The sequence below is a fragment of the Marmota monax genome, unplaced genomic scaffold, assembly GCF_021218885.2.
Source record: "Marmota monax isolate L192 unplaced genomic scaffold, Marmota_monax_Labrador192_F-V1.1 WCK01_AAM20220418_F8-fsc00017, whole genome shotgun sequence".
Classification (NCBI taxonomy): domain Eukaryota; kingdom Metazoa; phylum Chordata; class Mammalia; order Rodentia; family Sciuridae; genus Marmota; species Marmota monax.
Window position 1 is genome coordinate 3,267,327 of NW_026695241.1, and position 19,756 is coordinate 3,287,082.

Here is a 19,756-nt window from a genome sequence, read left to right on the forward strand (position 1 = left end):
CAGTTAGGACCCGGTGCGTGCCCAGGAAATGGGGGAGGTATGTGAGAGTACAGTCCTGGAGGGGCGACGTTTGGGGAAGGGCAGCGTCCGGAAAGGACCTCCTGGAAGGGACACCTAAGCTGATCAATAAGACTTCACCAAGAGAAATATGAGTCAGCCCCGGGGTGAAGCCTGGGCGTGTTTGGAAAGTGCGGTGGGTCTGAGCAGAGCCTGGGGAGCTGGAAACTAGTGCTTGCCAGGTGGGGCGAAGAGAGGCACCCAAGTCCCTTAGGGAGATGGGCACTTCTCTCCGCAGACATTTTGAGTCACTTACACTTGCTGCGATAAGAATAGGAGGCCATTAAAGGGAGGCTGGGGCAAGTTTTGGACCTTGGGACAAGAGTTATGTTGTTCATACTCCTCATCTCGTTAGTCAACAAGAGCTATCTCTTTCATTTTGTACTCTTTCCTTCTCCATTCCTCTACCCCCTCAAGAACCCTCCCTTGCATAAGGTATGTCAAAAGAGTTATTTATCTGTTTTTAATGAAAATAAATGATATGTGCTAAGAGATTCTGGTTTTTTCCCACAGCCCAATATCTTAGGAATTGTGTTAGCTTTCCGTCACTGTGACAAAATACCTGAGAGAATCTACTTAAAGGAAGAATTTATTGTGACTCATGGTTTCAGAGGTTTCAGTCCATCCTCACTGGGCCCAGTTGCTCTGGGCTGTGGCCCACCCAGTACATTATGGTGGCAGAAGTATGTTCCACAGCAAGACTGTTCACTTTATCAACACAGGGAAGCAAAGAGTGAGAGAGGAAGGGATAAGAGTCCCAATACCTTCTTCAAGGACTCACTTCAATAACCTAACTTCCTTCCACTAGACCCCACCCCCTAAAGGTTCTGCAATATCCTAGTAGCCCTCAGGTTGGCAACCCAGACTTTAACACATGGCCTTTGGGAACCCTGAAGCCATAAACTCCAACAGAGACCTAGCTAGCCAGTGGCTTTATACACCAAGAGTCCATCAATTTACTGATAGTGTTCCATTTATATACCTGACACATTTTACTTATCAGTTCCTCAAAAATGGCGGTTAGGTTGCCAGCAGTTCTCTGCTGTCACAGACAGTGCTAAAGGGGCTCTAGATATGTCTCTTATGGACCATAAACAAGAAAAAGAATTGCTGGGTCATGAAGTCTTCAGGGCTTAGGTTCACTGTCACCTTGCCCTCCAGGATGACTTTGCCAATTTACATTCCAACCAACAGCACATCCTGTAGCTAATAATGTGCTAGCATAGTAATCTGACATCAAAGCAGTATTACATAATTTGCATTTTTATTTTCTGATAATTGGTATGTTAACTATTTTTCCATGTACTTAATCATTGAGATTTTTTTCCTTCTGTGAATCACCTATTTTATATCCTTTGCCTATTTTTCTTACTGGATTTCAATCATTTTTTCCGAATGGATGAATGGATGTTTTTATAGATTCTAAATACTAATCCCTTGTCAGCTTCGACACTACAAATATTTCCTACAGTTTCTTGCGCCTCCTGTTAACTGGGTCTTTGCTCTCCCATAATGAATGAGAAAAATTTAATTTTGATCTAGCCAGATACTTTGTAACTCTTCTGAAGTGTACCTTTCCAGCCTTATTTAATAATTCACTCTCAGTCATATTTCCCTTCCTGTTGCAGTGGGTCTGGAGTCTGGAGCTCACCTCGGGTACATATTTTCTCCATGCTGTGAGCCAGTTTTCCAGCCACACCACCTAGCTGCCCATCCCCCCATCTATCAAGCACCATGTTCCCACAGACACACCTCTCTGTTCCTGGACTCTTGTTGCTGTTCTGTTGATCTGGGTCAGTTCTTGTGCCAGTGCTGTCTGTGCTGGTTGCCACTGTGGCTAAGTTGCATAGTAGTCCCCACTCCCATATCACTTTCTCGTGACATCTCTGGTGTCACTTTCTGTGGTTTCAGTTACCTACAGTCAGTGTAATGTGAAAAATGTTAATTGGAAAAACCCAAGTGCTCCATTCTGAGTAGTAATGACATCAGGTGCCTTTCTGTTCCATCCCACCTGGGGCGGGACATGGATCATCCACTTACCCAGAATACACAGGCCGTATAAATGCTGCCTACCCACTGGTCACTTAGTAGCCATATTGGTCATCAGACCAACTGTCATAGCATCACGGTGCTTGTGTTCAGCTTACCTTATTTTACTTAATACAGTGATTGTTCTATTTTTATTATTAGTTGTTATTGTTCATCTCTTACCTTAATTTATAAATTAAACTTTGTCATAAGCACGTGTATGTGTACTTATGTATGAGAAAACACATGGTATATAGAGAGTTGGATACTTTCCAAGGCTTCCAGCCTCCACTGAGGGTCTGGAAATACATCCCCTATGGATAAGGGGAGACCAGTGTGTGTCCTGAGGTCTGCTGGAGTGAATCTCTCTGCTCTTTACTCTATTTTTGGTATTGCCTTACAAGTTCAAAGTAAAAATGGTCAGTGGTGAGCCCCACAGCTAAAATTCAGGCTTTTAGATCCCTGCTGTACTAGAGAGTAGGGACAAAGGAGGGGAGCAGAAATATGACAGGATAAGGATAGAGAAGAGGTGAGTCCCAGGGAGGTGGTTCTCCTGAGCACATGCCATGTGGGTTCCCTTTTCTGTCATTTTATGGAAGTCTCCCTCCTTTTCTCCTTCACCTGAAATTGATACTAAATATTACTTGTAAACTTCACCCTGTGACAGCGAAGAAGTATTCTCTCATCTCTGATTTTGTAGCAGTATCATCTGAGACTCAGTGGCACTCTTAGTACAGGGCTGGTTGAACCCTCAGACGGAGCTTTGAGGTTGACCATCAGGGAGCAGGAGGTTGGTGAGGGGAAGGTGCCCACTTTGATGACTAGAATATGTAACTGCTCTAATTACTGCCCTAGGATGCAAGTAGCCTGCCCAGCCTGGCTGCCAGGAAACCTGACCCCCTGTCCTGTTTCTGCCGGTGACGAGTGGTAAACTGACTCTCAGAGCCCTCTTTTTCTCGTTTGCCTTGCTTTCATACATGTCATCTCAGTGCTCCCTCACAACAGGCCTGTGAAGTGTGAAAAGATGCTTCACTAATCCAGTTTGGCAGGTAATGAATGGAGGCCCAGACATGTTATACAACACAGGCATGAATGAACACACAGCAAAGGAAAGCTAGATTTACCTACCTCATTTATTCTTTCAACAACATCATGGTGCTAAAGCACATGGAGTTCGGAGCCCATCTATCTAGGTTTGAATCCAGGCTCTGCCACTTCTGACCTTCCTACTTAGCTACTCTGTTCCTCGATTTACTCTTCACGAAGTAATAGTGATAGTATTTAACACCAAGTGCTATTGTGAGAATTAAATGAGATAATATGCATATAATACTTAGAAAAATTCCTGGCACAAGTGTTTGCTATTACTATTATTATTGCCACCAGACCAGCGTCCTTCTGGACTCAGGTTCAGAAAAGATACCAAAAAATTGTGCTGAATTAATTGATAACTGTGGGATGCAAAATAATGCTTCCCGAAAGATGTCCCTGTCCCAATCCTCTAAGCCTGTGGATGTTATCTGACATGGTGAAAGGGACTTTGATGTAGCTAATTTAAGGTGTAAGCTGATCTTGATATGCATAGATAATTCTGGATTATCCAAGTTGGCCCTAATCACAGGGACCTTATACATGTGTTAGAGTCTGTAAACAAGTCAAAATAACACCTGGCATTTTGCCAGGGGAATGTTAGAGTTCCTAAACAAGTCTGGATGGTGCCTGGCAAAATGCCAGAGGGAGTGGTTTGAGAAGTAACAAAAGTGAGCCATTAAGTGTGGAGATTCCTGATTGGTTGACTGATGTATCTAGTTTATGCTAATTAAATAAGCTATGTGGAATGTATAAATACTGCTCCTGTCCTACAATAAACGGCTCCTACTCTTGCTGTATCAACGTACACAAGTTATTCGTCACCCCCCCCCCCTGGTTATTTTGCTGCAGCCGGACTGCAGCATACATGAAAGAGGGAGGCAGATGTGTCACCGTCAAAGTGATTCGATGCAAGTAATTGACCGGGTGCTGTTGGCTTTCAAGACAGAAAAGGTCATGAGCCTGCAGCCTGTAGAAGTTAAAAGTTGGGGGAGATTCCAAAATCTTGAAAATTCTCCCAGAGAATCTCCAGAAGAGAACATAGCATTACTGCCACCTTGAATTTAGCCCTGTGACAATCATTTCAAACTCTGACTTCCAGAACTACAAAATAATAAGTTTGTGTTATTTTGCACCATGGGGTCGGTGGTAATTTGTTACAGCAGCATGGGAAACAATGCAATTATCTATATGAGAAAAAGTATTCAAATTTAATCTCTTTCTTAGATCACACATGAAAAACCACTTTCAGGTAAATAAAAAGACAAAACACAAAGACAACTCTTTCAAACATATGAAGAAAACATCATATGTTTATGACACATGAGGACAAAAAAGTCTTAAGCAAAAGAAAAAGTGTACATATGAAATCAAAGACTGAGAAGTCTAGCTACTTTAAAATTAAGAACTTGTATTCATCAGGGGAAAATCATAGGCAGGGAAACAATATTTGCAACAAATTAATTATAGAAGGATTACTATCCAGAATCAAGAAATTTAAAAAAATCTATAAAAAAGACAATTAAATAGAAATATGGGGAAAATATATCAACAACCTTTTTACGGAAGAATCATCAATAGACCTATGAAAAGGAGTTCAAGATCAATTCTTCATTAAGTTTGAGTAATAAAACCTTAATACTAATTAAGCTCAACTCTCATTGACAAAAAGGCATAAGCAAATGTATACGCCCACTGGATAGGCAAACATTTAAAGGTCCGACCCCTTGAGTGTTTTACAAATGGCAAACAAGAACGCTTGACATTACTGGTGGAAGTACAAATTGGTGCAACCTGCTTGGATAATAATTTGGCCTTAACTTTAAAATTAAATATACCTCCTCTTTGAGGTATATACTTCTTCAGAGCAAGATACCCTGGAGAAATTCTTGCTCCTTTGCAGAGAGAGAGAGAGAGAGAGAGAGAGGTACAAGAAAGGTTATATAGAGTACAAATTATAATAGCAAAAACCTGGGGAAAACCTCAAATGTCCATCCACAGGAAAGGATCAATTAATTACATTAATTAATTACAGTTACTTATCAGCATCATGATGCTATCTACATAATGTTCAAAAACAATAATACATGGAGTATCCACATGGTTAAAAAAACTGAAAATATACATAAAGGAAGCAGGATGAAGGCGCAAGATGCAATGTGTTGTTTAACCTCTAGAATTGAGATGTGACAAGGGAGGGACCCACCGAGGACATTGGTCGGTGTTGTTTTATTGAATAAGCTAGTGAGATATGAGTGTTTATTTTATCTTTATGCTTAAAACATACATCTGTAGGGGCTGGGATTGTAGCTCAATGTTAGATCACCTGCCTAGCCTTTTCGAGGCCCTGGCTTCAATCCCCAGCATCCCCCACCCCCACCCCCATAACCAAAATGTACTCAGGTATCATACATGATTTTTATGCATGAAGTAATATTTTTGTATTTTTTCAGATTGGGGTTTGGCCCACTTCATTCATTTTTCCATCCATTCACTCACGCATTCCAAAATACTCCCAGAGTTCTCATGATATCGTAGACATTGTTCCAGGTCTAGAGATACATAGTAAGACAAACAGGTACGGACCCTACCCCCAAGGAGTACTTACTACAGTGAGAATAATGAAAATGAGTCCAATAGCTGTGCCATTAAATATATAATTACAAACTAAAACAACTGCTCTGGAAAAGCTGCAGGGGCTTCTGAGTCATTGAGAAGGGCCACCCCACCTACTTTGGCATGAATGAGAAATGAACCGTCATTGTGTCGAGGTTCTGAGATTTCATGCTGGTTCTGCAGCCTTGGCCATGTATCCTAATGAAAGACCATAAGGCTGTGGAGTGACAACAGGGACCGGGTGGGAACGAACAGTATCTTGGGCTCTGAACAGATTCAGGAAAAGTCTGGGTGGAGTACAGGTGGAGGAGCCATTAGGGAGGCAGAGGCACTCAGGGTGACTCCGAGATTTTTGGCTTGTGCAACTGGAAGGATGGGGACATGACCACCCAGTGTTCATCTTGAGCTTCCCTCCGTGTCTGAGCAGATGGCACCTGCCGACAACCGCCCCAGCGCTCCATCCACAGCCACAGGCAGACTTCATCTTGTCAGCAGCTGTCCCCTACAGCTCCCCATTCTTCAGGTTGGACCTTGTGTGGACCAGGCCAGGTTCCCAGTGGGCCATAGCTGTTGGAACCTGTCCCGAGCCCGACACCATGGTAGCATGTTGGTGGCGGGGGGGCGGGGGGGGTGCTCTGTTCATGTTTATTGAGAAGGGAGAGGAGAGAGAGGGAAGAAGTGGGGAGGAAACACTGGCATGTTAGGAGAACTTCTACCAACCTGGTTGAACCACCAAGATGTCTCACTGGATTAATGGCACCTCTGCTCTGCTGCTCTTCTCTAAAGACATTTCCCATGTAGTCAGAGTGAACCTCCTGGGCACCAAGGACACCTGGGGCTGGGGATTGCCGGGATGCCCAGCTGCGTCCCTGACCTCTTCCCACTAGATGCCAGCACCATAGCCCTCCTAAGGGTGCCCCACAACTGTGACAATGAAAAAATGTCTTTAAACACCACCAAACACCCTCCTTCCCACCCCAAGCCCTGCAATACCATTGTCTCCTGGGGAGAGACTTCCTCCACATGCCCTGGCCTCTCCCATCAGGTGTCCTCCTATCTGCTCCCTCCCCATGCTGTCCCCCAGAAGGTCACTTAGGCTGTGGTGGCCCCATTTGAGCCTCTCGGTCTGCCCTCCCTCTGCCTGGTATGCTCTTCTCTGAGATTTTCTTTCTTCTTCTTCTTTTTTTTTTTTTTTTAGTTTTTATATATGTTTTTTTAATTGATTTTTTTTTCAAATTCATGACAGCAGAATGCATAACAATTCTTATTACACACATAGAGTAGGATTTTTCATATCTCTGGTTGTGTATAAAGTATATTCACACCAATTCATGTCTTCATACATATACTTTGGATAATGTTGTCAATCACATTCCACCATCCTTGCTAACCCCTGCCCCCTCTCTTCCCTCAAAACACCGGCTCTGTCACCCTCTTGGGATTTCTGCTCAGACACCACCTTCTTGGTAAGGCCAACTCCGATGCCTTTTGGGGAATTAAAATCCCACTGGGTTAGTTTGCTAGGGCCTGTGTAACATTATACCACCTGCTGGGCGGCTTAAACAACAGAAGTGTATTTCCTCACAGTTCTGGAGGCTGAAGTCCAAGAGAGGGCGTCAGCAGTTTGGTCTCTCCTAAGGCCTGTCTCCTTGGTATGCAGGTGGCCGCCTTCTCTCCAGGCCTCACGTGGCTTCTTCTTTGGGTACAGGCATTCTTGGATGTGTGCCAAATGTCCTCCTCTTACAAGGACACTAGTCAGCTTGAATGTGGACCAATTTAACTTAATTACCTTTTTAAGGACTCTCCAAATACAGTCAGAAGTACCAGGGATTAAGGCTTCAGGATACCAATTAGGGAAGGAGGTAACCCACTTTTTCCACCATCACCAGAACCAGGATTTTCAGTCTGGCTTACTGAATATTTATTAAATATGGCCTTTTTCTCTTTCTGCTCCCCCAGAATGCTGTATTCTGTAAAGACAGAGATTTCCATCCATTTGTAGTGGTCACCACTGCATTTGCAGGGCCTAGAATGGTGCCTGGCCCAGCATCCCCCACCCTTGCACCCACAACCAAAGTATACTTAGGTATTATACATAATTTTTATGCATGAAGTAATATTTTTGTATTTTTTTCAGATTGGGGTTTGGTCCACTTCATTCATTCATCCATCCATTCACTCACGCATTCCAAAATATTGTCCATTGTTGCTGGTGGTAATAAGTAAGCATAGCTTCTACACTAATGAGTTGAACACTTGGGAAAAGCACTTCCTTTCCCTGGGCCTCAGCTTGCTCTGTCAAATGAGCGAGTCAGGTTTGCAAACATAGAACAAGAGTTCTCTGCTATTGGAGTCTGAGTGCCAGCTTCCCTTGAAAGCAGTGTGAGGCAAAGCTGAGTTGGGACTGCTTCACCCAGGGGTTCAATCCCAGTGAATGCAGACAAGCCAGCCCCACCTCGTTCAGGACCAGCACACAGGGCACTCTGGACAGAGGACCCAAACCCCAGGCCTGAGACCTGTTTGAGGAAAGGTGACAAGCGAAGCCCCTCCCACCCTTGGCCTCCACTTACAAGGACAGTGGCCAGAACCCACTCCTTGAGGAGTTAATGCCCTTTCAGTTCAATGGGCTTGGCTGGCTCTTAAGCAGCCTCTGCAGGGAGGCAATCCCCAGCTTTGACAAGGGGGACTTCTTCCCAGTCAGGAAGCAAGGAGGAAAGAGAGGGGGCTGGCCACAGGCTGCAGGGAACTGAGGTTGGATGCTCAAGACTTCAGTCCCAGCTGGGTGTGGTGGTGCATACCAGTAATCCCAGGAGGCTGAGGCAGGAGGACTGCAAGTTCAAAGCCTGCCTCAGCAATTTAGCCAGGCCCCAAGCAACTCAGTGAGTCTCTGTCTCTAAAATAAAATACAAAATGGACTGGGGATGTGGTTCAGTGGTTAAGCGCCCCTGGGTTCAATCCCTGGTACCAAAAAATAATAATAATAATAATAATCCTGCAATCCCTGCTCCCAAGAGAGCATGGAGGATAAGTGAGTGAAACATCTGGAGCATCCAGAGCAGAGGTAGAGATGGAGCTGCTGGTCAGAAGCAGCAGGGCTCCAGGGGTTGAGGAAGGAGCTCTGGCAGGCACTTGGGTGGACTCCCTGAGGCCTGAGAAACTGGATGGAATGGGTGCTTTGCAAGTCCTGACAGAGTGTTCCTGTCCCCCACAGACTGGTCTCATGAAACTGCTCTACCAGGGACCTTGACCTGGACAAGGGAAAGCACTCATTACCTGCCAGGTCCTGCTCCAGGTGTCTGTGGCTGGGGGAGGACTCTGGTCCTGGCAGGGAGAACCAGGGCTGGGCAGGCAGCTGGAGCCATTTCATTAGCAACAGGCAGTGGGTGCCCACTCCCCCCACCCCCATGTCTGGTGGCAGCCCAGCCTCACTTGTGCAAACTCTTCCTAAACTCCAGCCGCCCCCTCAGCAGTCGCTGCAGGGGAGAGGGCGTTGGCTGCCACTGGTCCTCTTCTCTGAAAGCGTGTGTCTTCTCCCGTGTGGGCCCTGTGTGTTGTGTTGGCCGATCCCTCCCTCCAGAGGTGATGATACACGCAGAGAGCAGATTGCACACTTGTCTCCTGGGAGGCAGTGGGCGAGGGAAGCAGATCATGCTGTGTGAGCGTGGGGAGGGGGTGTCTGCAGAACCGTGATGGGGTGATGGGGCTCTGACTGTCGCTGCTGTTTGCCTGCAGAGGCAGCAGGAGGCTGATTATAGGGCTGGGTCCCACGGCCCTGGAGGTGGGTGCAAGAAGCCGAGTATGCACTTGGCTGTCAAGGTGGGGGTGATGGTTACCCTGGTGACTGAGCTGGGAAGTGGGTTGGCCTTACAGACAGAAGTGTTGGAAAGAAAATATAATAAGCACCAGTTAGAGATTGCCTCTCTTTCTTCTTTTTCTTTATTGGAGCGCCACTTTGAGGGAGCCTTGACATCGTAAATGAAGGGTGACTTTCAGCCCTTGGACACATCATATCTTGTTCTGGTTCCTGAAGACACTCCACCCTACCCCCTCAAAGTCTTCTGAGCTGGCATAGATACCATGTTAGCCCTGGCACCTGGGACAAGTCCCTTCCCCACTCCAGCCTCACTTGGATCTGGTGCCAGCCCAAATCCCTTCGTGTTCTGATTCCTGGCCCCAGCCCTGGACATTGTGATTCAGTAGATTCAAACCCAGGCTCCAATTCCCCAGAACCACAGCCATTGGCACTAAGAGTGTGGGGATCAGATGGGACAATTTATCTGTAGCCCACCTGAGCCTCAGTCTCCTTGCCCTCTACTGAGGGAAAGAAAGTAACCAGTATCAGACCGGATGAGGCCACAAGATTAGCACAGAGCCTGGCACAGTATGACCGTCCAATAAATGTGCGCTTTTTAGCTTATCATTCTTTGTGAATCTAGGGTGGCCCTTTCCCCTTCCCTTTGCCCCTCCCCAGGCTCTTGTTCTTCCCCAGCCAAATCTCACATCTAGGGAAGCGGTTTCTGCTTTGCAGTCAGGCTAGCACTCAGATAGAGGAGGAGGCAGTTCTCACAGCTGGGTTGCCCGCCAGAGTGCCAGCTCCCTTTAATCTATTACCATGGTGATCAGAGCTAGGACAACCTCTGTGGGGCAAAATGACTTCCCCCAGCATGGGAGGGCTCTGGGTGTATGTGGATTTACAGGACTCCAGGAGATGGGACCCCCCCACACACACAGCCCTGGTCCCACCCACCACTTGAGATGTCACTTCAAGATACACTGACAGCTACTGGAGGACAAAGACTTAACTGACTCTCACTGTAAAGTCCCAGCACCCAACACAGAGCCTGACATATACTAGTCACTTGATCAATGCCAGTTGGGAGAATAGATCTAGCGCAGATCTGATTCTCTCAGGTCTCTAAACAATGAGCTTCATTGAAGAGAAAGATAAAATGGAATTAGGACTCCAGGTATCTGTCATTGGATTTCTTCTCCACCTATTCCCTTAGGGAAAACTGCATTTCAGATCCATTTCAGTGGCATTTAGTCACATCTAGGGAAGTGGTTTTAATACAGGCTCCTCCAGGAAAGCCCAGAGTAAGCATGCAGATACAGCCCACCAGCCAGCCCCCTAATTTTTGAAGTATTTTTGCCTCAATAAATTTGTACATGTGAGTGCTTCTGAACCAGAGTGGTTATTAATACTCCAAACTCTGTGTGCCACAGGGATCCATCTTCCCCTTGCAGGGCCTGCTTTCCGGCCATGAATTTTTCATCCCCCATTAATTTCCATCCCTTTCTCTCCTGAGTGCTGCCTAGCCAAAAAAAAAAGAAAATGGAATTGATGAAACTCAAATCTACTCAACACTGCAACTGACTAATCAAGCTGATATAAGAAAAGGAAATTAAAGCTCTCTGCTCAAAAGTTTGAAAAAAAATTATTTGAGGCATTAATACACCTATTCTGTCTTCTGCCCTGGATAGAAAATTGAGTTTTGGTTAATGAGGCCTATTTTTTTTTGTACCAGGGATTTAACTCAAGGGCCCTTGGCCGCTGAGCGGCATCCCCATCCCTATTTTGTATTTTATTTCGAGACAGGATCTCACTGAGTTGCTTAGTGTGTCGTCATTGCTGAGGCTGGCTTTGAACTTCCAATCCTCCTGTCTCAGCATCCCAAGCCTCTGGGATTGCAGGCATGCACCACCACGCTCGGCTGAGGTTTATTCTTAAGTAGTAACATTTGTTCATTCATTTAGACAAATAGCTGTTGCATACTTATTATGTGTCAGGCAGGTCCAGCTACATGGGTCCCCAACTCCAAAGGACCCTGAGCTTGGTTTTCTGCCGGATGTCTTAAGAATCTTAACAATTGTAACTTTGATCTTGTGTTGTGCAAGTAGTCTGATGGGACACTGGTGCATGGGCATAGGCAGAGGAAACAGCTGTTCGTGTGTCCACGATCCCTTGCCATGCCATTTGCACAGAGCATTCACAGTACCCGTGACAGGGAACTCTGGTGGACCCAGGACTCATGGGAGTTCAAGACACTCAAAATGAGTCCAAGGAAGTGTGTTCCACCCAGAGGCCACACTTCCGTTCACACCAGGATGCTCTATTGAACAAGGACCCCTTGGACAGGCAAGGACCCCTCACGGTGGCCTCCTGCTGCGTGCCTTCCCTGGTTGGCCATGCACCCATATGGAAGACGAGGCAAGGGGGGAAAGGGGGACAGCAGGAACCACAGCCACCTTTTCCTCCCAGGGAAAGGAAGGTTGAGAGTTGGTAGGAGGTGCCCGTGTCAAGAAGGAAAGAAAAACAGGTGAGTTTGACTCCTGCAGTTTTCCACTGGCCTGGAAAGAACGAAATACACAAGACGCAGATGCCATGAAGGGCACACTGTGTGATTTTGGTGATTTCATAAATGAATTAAATCCATAGATGTTTGCATTTAAGACTGGCATTGCACAACATAACTATGAATGCCAAAATTACTCTATGCTAATAATTACAATATTAATTTTTCTTTATTTACAACAACATTAAATAACCATTAAAAATAAATAAGTTGAATGAGAGACCAAAAAAAAAAAAAAAAAGGAAGAAGCTTTAAACTTCTTTTTGAGCAAAGAGCCTTCCATTTTTATTTTGTACTTGGCCTTGCAAATTATGTAGCCAGTCCCAGTGCCCACCACCAAGCTGGGCAGTATGGTCATAAGATGGGAAAGAATTGCCCATCTCCAAAGAGCTCATATCTTCTTTCTTCTATTATTTTGGAAAATGTCCCAGTCCTAACACAGCAAGTAGGTCAACTATTTTAAAGGAAGTGAGAAAGACTAAAGGACAGACTTTACAGAGTCACTGAAGATCAAATAAGTTAGTACAAATAAAATATGGAAGATCCTTCCTGGAACATAGTTCTCCTAAGGATTTGCTACTATTATTATCACCATCACACCATCTCCATCCCCACCACCATCATCACCATTACCACCACCATCACCATCACCATCACCATCACCTCCATCACCATCACCATCACCATCACCTCATTACCATTACCATCACCATCACCAACATCACCATCACCTCCATCACCATTATCATCACCATCACTATCACTTCCATAACCATCACCATCACCATCACCTCCATCACCTCCATAACCATCACCATCACCTCCATCACCATCACCATCACATCACCGCTACTAAAATCATCATCATCACCACCATCATCGCCATCTACTTTAGTCAGCTTTTTCATTGCTGTAACTAAAAGATCTGACAAGAACAATTTTAAGGAAGAAAAGTTTATTTGAGGGCTCGGGGTTTCAAAGGTCCTAGTCCATAAAAGGCTGGCTCCATTCCTTGGGGCTCAAGGTGGGCAGAACATCATGGTGAAAAAGTGTGACAGAGGGAAGCACCTCACATGGTGATCAGAAAGCAGAGAGAGAGAGACTCCACTGACCAGATACAAGTATATACTCATAGCCACACCCCCAATGAACAACTTCCTCCAGCCACACCCCACCTGCCTTCAGTTACCACTAGTTAATCCCAGGGATTAATTCACTGATTAAGTTAAGGGTATAACCCAATCATTTCTCCTCCAAACCTTCTTGCATTGTCTCACACATGAGCTTTTGGGGGACACCACATCTAAACCATAAAACCATCACCATTATCATCATTATCCCTGATCAGGTAATCTGAAATTTGAAATTTTGACCATTGATTGAACACCAAGAGTGGAAGATTCCACACTATGAAACTTTACTTTGTGCACAAAATAGTGGAAAATGTTGTATAAAATTACCTTAGACTGAATGTATACGATGTACCTGGAATATAAATGAATTTCCTGTTTAGATGTGGGTCCCGTCCCCAAGATATCTCTTTATGTATGTGCAAATATTCCAAAACTTGTAAAAGACTCAAAATCTGAAACATTTCTGAACCCAAGCCTTTTGAGTAAGTGATACTCAACCTGTAATCCTCATCGTCATCATCATTATGGTCACTGTCATCATCATCATTTACCCAAGCTAGGGCAAACTTCCCTCATTAATTGGATTCTCAAGTCTGGTTTCTGTGCTTTTTAAGGCCAACACTATTATTATGGAATCTGTATTTCAAGCCTGTAAAGGAAGCAGCGCCGCCCCATTGCCCCAGCCTCTCTGCAGCAGGCTGGTCTCACCTGGCTGTGCCCCACATCTAGGCCCCACATCTGTTCTTTCTCTGAGTTTTTTAACCTGTTCCTACAGTAGCCTCAGAGCTGAAAGGCTGTTTTCCTTTCCCGTCCTACATGTTCACTTCTGTTGCACAAAGGAACAACTCATTTATTCAAACCCAATATGAAAGCTATTTTCCATCTAGCAAAAAAGACGTATAAAGCTTCACTCCACTCACCTCACACCATGAGAGAGACCCCAAGGGGTGGGGATTGAAGGGGAAGCAGCCCCTGCCTGAAGGAGTTTATGAGCTGAGAGGAGAAAACAAGATACATAAACTATGAGCATAGATGTATTTTAAAACCAAAACTGACTGTAGTTCCTCAGAAATTACTTCTAAGGGGCATGGCAGGGGCTGGAGGGGAGGACAAAGTGTGGGACATGACTTTTTTTATGTGGGAGTAAATTAAATCTCAATACCACTCACCACCTTCCCCTTAGCAAGACTGGGGACAGGGGGCAGGGGAGTAAGAGCAAGGACCAGTGAGATTGCATCACTAAATCTCTGGCTCACAGGATATTCCCTGACTCATCTGCGAGGCAGGGATGAAACTCTCTCCCTCTGAGGCAAAGGAAAGAGAGGAGATGCCTGGGACTCAGGCAGAGTATGCAAAGTGACGTCTAATATGCAATACAAAGTCATTTGCATTGCTGGGTTGTAAAGATCCCTTCTTTGCCAGTAAATCTTGAATAAAATGGGCCCCAGAGACAAAGGCACTGTGTCCTGTGAGTGGGTTTCATCACTGAAGAATAACTTAACCATTTTACATCTCCCAGTGTGTCTGCCTCTTGGCAAGAAATTGAGGACTATTCATCATAAGCAAGAAAGAAGAATAGAAGAGAAACAAGTGAAAGAGTGAATGACGATCTTGGCATTTTGCTCCAACCCTCACATCTGGGAACAGCCTGAGAGGCAGGACGCTCACCACGAGTGTGCCTGGGAGTGGGGGAGTGGTCGACAGGGAGGCGAGGCTGAGCTCCTTTCCTTTGTGTTTGGAGACAGCTTATGAATAGATGCAGTGGCCACAAACACCGAAGCACTTGAGAAGTAAGCCTACATCAGCTCGCATCCACAATGAAGCTTCTACGTGATTTCCCAGCAAGACCGTGCACGGATCCTGAGGGTTCTGTGCTGTCATGGTGTTTGCCTTGGCAAACAGAGCCACCAGCGGTCTCTGGCCACCTGTTTTGCCACAACACCTGCTAACGCTCATCCCTGACTCCAACTGGATCTCTGTTTCATAAGAGGGGCAATTCTGTTCCTCTCCCAGCGTCACCACAGTAATTACCGAGAACAATAATTTGAACCACGAGAACTTATAATTCTCTAGCAACGCATACAAGTAGTGTCGTTTACAGAAAAATAATCCCTTGAGTGTTGAGTAATGGAAACCATTATGTTCTGCTTCAGCTTGCACCAGGCTGTGAATGGAATGAGAACCATCCATCCATCCATTCATTCATTCATTCATTCACTCAGCACATACTCATAGAGCCCAGCGCTGGGGCCTGCAAAGGAACCTCGTCCCCTCCTGAATCTTGACCCAGAGAGAGGGCCTGTGGAACAATAATCTTGATTCTGGGCTTTGGGAGAGTACTAACATACGTCACAGGCATCCAAGGACCCCTTGGCTGCCATCTTTGAGGAATCACATGATAGGGCTTCAAGTCTCAAGCCAGAAGCCTCCTACAAACCCCATAGGCATCACAGAAGGGGTTGATGGGGAAAGGAAGAATTGAGATGATATGGGACCTTGAACCAGGAGGCATCCTATCGTCTTGTATCCTTTTTCCTTGCAAAGACTGGGTTGTCCTTGAACATGTGTCTTCTCCTTTCTGAACCCTCTATTGCAGGACTGAAATGGAAATAAAATATGTTCGCTAAGATCACTCAAGCAGTAGAGAATAGAGGTATTGGTGGACTAAGAAACGAAGGCAGGTCTTAAGACTGGCCATCTGAAGGAACCCAGGAAAACCTTAACAAGCGCAGCGCAGGGTAAACCGCAGCACCGGAGATAAGAGGAGTCCCTCTTGACATAGTTCCAGACCCCCGAGACAGTTTCAGGAACACTCCAGCCCTTCAGACTCTTTGTCACGCAGCTGCCTTGCAGTCGATGCTGGAGAAGCCGAAGCACACACAGATTGTCCCTCTATGGACAGCGAGTGCAACCACGACACAAACAGGACGCACTCAACACAGCTTCTAATTTGTTGCTAAGTAACCGCTGCTGCCTGGCAGGAGCGTGTGACCACTCCGTTTCCTGTGTCCACTCATCTTCCCATCCTCACGGAGTGAACCCATCTGGAGGAGGGAAGGTGGGATTCGCTTCTCATCACCTACGCTGCCCATCAGTCCCTTGGCCAGGGGCCTGAGGAATAGTTTCCATAACAAAATGAAAGAACACAGAGGCTCAGGGAGGAACTGAGATCACAAGGAAGGAGGAGGAAACACACTCCTTCACATGACAGTCCTAGCTGCGACCACGCTTGACAAGACGGCAGCCCATCCTCCTCTGTCCTCCTTCCCTTTCCCACACTACTGCATTGCCCCTGGTCAGGCACGGCCACCCAGGCTTGACGCCATGAGGTGCCACCAGGATCGGGACAGTGTTCTCCTGCCCCAGGAGGGGTGGGTCACCTCACCTAGTTATGCATGTGTGTGTGCATGTTGTGTAGTAAGAATGCTTAAAACCCACGCTCTTGGCAAATTCAAATACACACATCATTAAATATGGTCACCTGCTGTACATGAGGTGGCCTAGAGGGTCCCCTCCAGGACCTAATCTCATTGAAACTGCAACTTCCTACCCTGTGACTAACACATGGCCATCTTCCCCACCCCCATCCCTGGTGTCTTCCCTGCCACTTTCTGTTTCTATGAGGTTGACATTTTTGGATTTCACCTCAGAATTACTCACTGACTTTCCTGTTGGGTTTAAAGTCCTTCAGTTTGTTTCCCTGGATGACCAACTTCTTCACACACTGACCCTGGCGATGATGTCCTGGCCCTGGAGGGCACAGGAAGATGGGTGAGTTGGCAAATGACAGCTCAGGTGGGGAGCAACACAGAACCAACACGGGGGTCTGCAGGAGCCAGGGGAAGCCACCTGCTCCTGAATAAGACAGAGGTACTTGAAGAGGTGACCTCCTAGGACCAGCGGCTGCGGCTTCACCACCTGAGGGCAGACTTGGTCTCAGCCGGCTCCGCCTCCCCCCTGCACCTAGCACAGGGCGTCACACAGGCTGGAAAACAATGACCATCAGCTTTCTCGGTCACCTGTCCAGGCGTCTCAGGAGGCCAACTGCTCATCATCTCAGCAACGGACTCCACCTTCCTCCTGCTTCTGCTCCTCACATCCCAGCCCCCCTTTTTTTTGAAACAGGATTTCACTAAGTTGCTGAGGCTGGCCTCGAACTTGCGATCCTCTTGCCTCAGCCTCCTGACTCACTGGGATTACAGGTGATGAGTGTTTAAGTTTGATTTGAAAATTTTATAAAAACCAAATCAAAACCAGCTTCCAGGCTCTCACCACGGGGTGGTGGAGGAGATCCAAAGAGAGCTCAGCACCTGAGCCCTCCTTCTCAGCCTCTGTGGAGGGGTCTAGGCAGCGCAGGGGACAGGTGGCAATGCTATGCTACAGGTGCCCACACCAACGCTGCCAAAAGGCAGGCGAGCTCCCCAAGCTGCTTGGGCACAGACACTCACGGGGTTCATTTTCAAGCACGAGTTTTCTAGATAAATAATATAAGTGTCAGTTAAACTCATTAGGCCAGAAAAGGAAGAAAAACAAACACCGATGTCAGGTGTTAGCTACATTTCAAATGTCAGCCCTTTGTTTTAATATCTACCTGATGCTAAAGGAAAAACACAGACCGTGACTGTATTTAAGAGCCGCTTGCTAGGCAGAGCTAATTCAGACACACGCTTCCAAGTTGTTGGCGGAGGTCAGCTGTGTCCCTTGAATTTTAATCTTCCTTTATCACCGTTTTCATTGTGTCACTTTTCTGATGCATATAAGTCCTACCAAAGCCAGTCCAAAGTCCTGCCGCTGAGTTTGATTGCAAAGTCCCCCCAAGTTAGGCTCATCCGGACTGTTTCCTCACTGGGTGTTGGGGGTCTTGCTCCTGCCTCCAGATCTGCTCACACTCTCACCTCCGTAGTGCTCCTCTCCACTAACACTAATCACCTGCCCCTCACACTCCATGATGGCCTGCTTCCCTCCCAGAATAATCTTGTACATCCTTACCCCTCCTGTCCTCAGTCTGGCTCCCCCATCACCTAGGCAGAGGTTTGCTCTGGTCTCCTGAGCTTTCCTGGGTTTTATGTCTGTTTCAGATGCAGAAAACAACAGAAGCTCATTGGATTTAGAGTTGAGCTGTGTCGCCTCGGGCAAGTTACCTAATCTCTCTGGTCCTCAGTTTCCTCATCTATTCAAAAGACACAATTACCCCTACCTTGCAGGATTGTGGGGATTGGACGTAGATGGCACACACACAGAGCTCAATGATGGTGGCCGCCACTGTGTTCATGACCTCTAAGCCCTCTTTCTCCTGACCTTCTCCAAGGTAATAATCAAAGACAGCCCACTGGCTGCAGCAGGAGCCAAGAGGTAGCGACTTCCTCCTTGTCCCAATCCTGTCTGAACATGCAAACTCCTCCTACCCCGGCCACCCCTCCCGCCTCACACACAGAAGGCCACTCGCTGGCCACTGTTGGTTCATGAGATAAAATGTTCCCGTTGGTCCAGGATGTCACTTCTGCCTCGGCTGTGCCTCAGTCTGGGTGTTTTAAATAAGTGAATCCTCTTCAGGTCACTCCACCCCATAGGCCCAGCTCCAAGCCACTTCTCCCTGGAAGGCCTCTGCCTGCTCGCTGCCCTCGGCCCCTCCTTTGCCCTTGACCCTGTAAGAATGGAAACCCACAGAGCCATTCGGGGGCACCATGGAAGAGGTGACTGCCGTCCTCCCCCATCCCCTGGGCTTCCTCCCACAGGCCCTCCCCTCCCTGCCCAGGACTGCATCCCCAGGCTCCCTGGCATCTGGCTTCCTGCTGTCCCCTTTCAGCCAGGAAGGGAGGGGAAGCCCTGAAGAGGGCCAGGAGGAGGGGAGTGTTGTCAGGGTGTGGTCTCCTTCCAGATCCTCCTGTTCAGAGCTCTCGCTCTCCAGGTCTGACAGCAGTCCCTCCCTGGCCCCTGAGGCAGCCTGATGCCAACATTTCTTGCCAGGACCCGGATGAGATACCTACTCTCTAAATACTATCCATGATCACGTTTTGTCTAGACAGAGATGGTAGGTTAGTTGGATTCCCTGAGCCTCCTCTGGGTGTATTTTTTAAGACCATCTTAAATATAGATGCATTTTAAGAATATTGTTAGTTGAATGTAAAATTCATACTGATTTTAAATATTGATCCTTGAGGTTGCCTGAGAATGTGTCGGGGGGCCCTGGGGCCTCTTGCCATGCATGGTTCACAGTGAGGGGCCCAGGGTGAAGGGTGGCTGAGAAGATGCTACATGGGCTCACATCCCTGCAGCCGAGCTGGGAGGCGTCTTCCACCCCCTGCTTACCTGTAGTGCCCCGAAGAGGATGAAGAAACTGCCCCCACCCCGTCAGCAGCACAGAGCAGCAAGGTGGGTGATGCCCTCCTGGCTCTGGACAGAGGAGGTGGAGTAGCACCACCGATAACCAGCTGTCCCAATGGCAGCTCTAAACCAGAGTTTATCTGATTGAGAAGATAA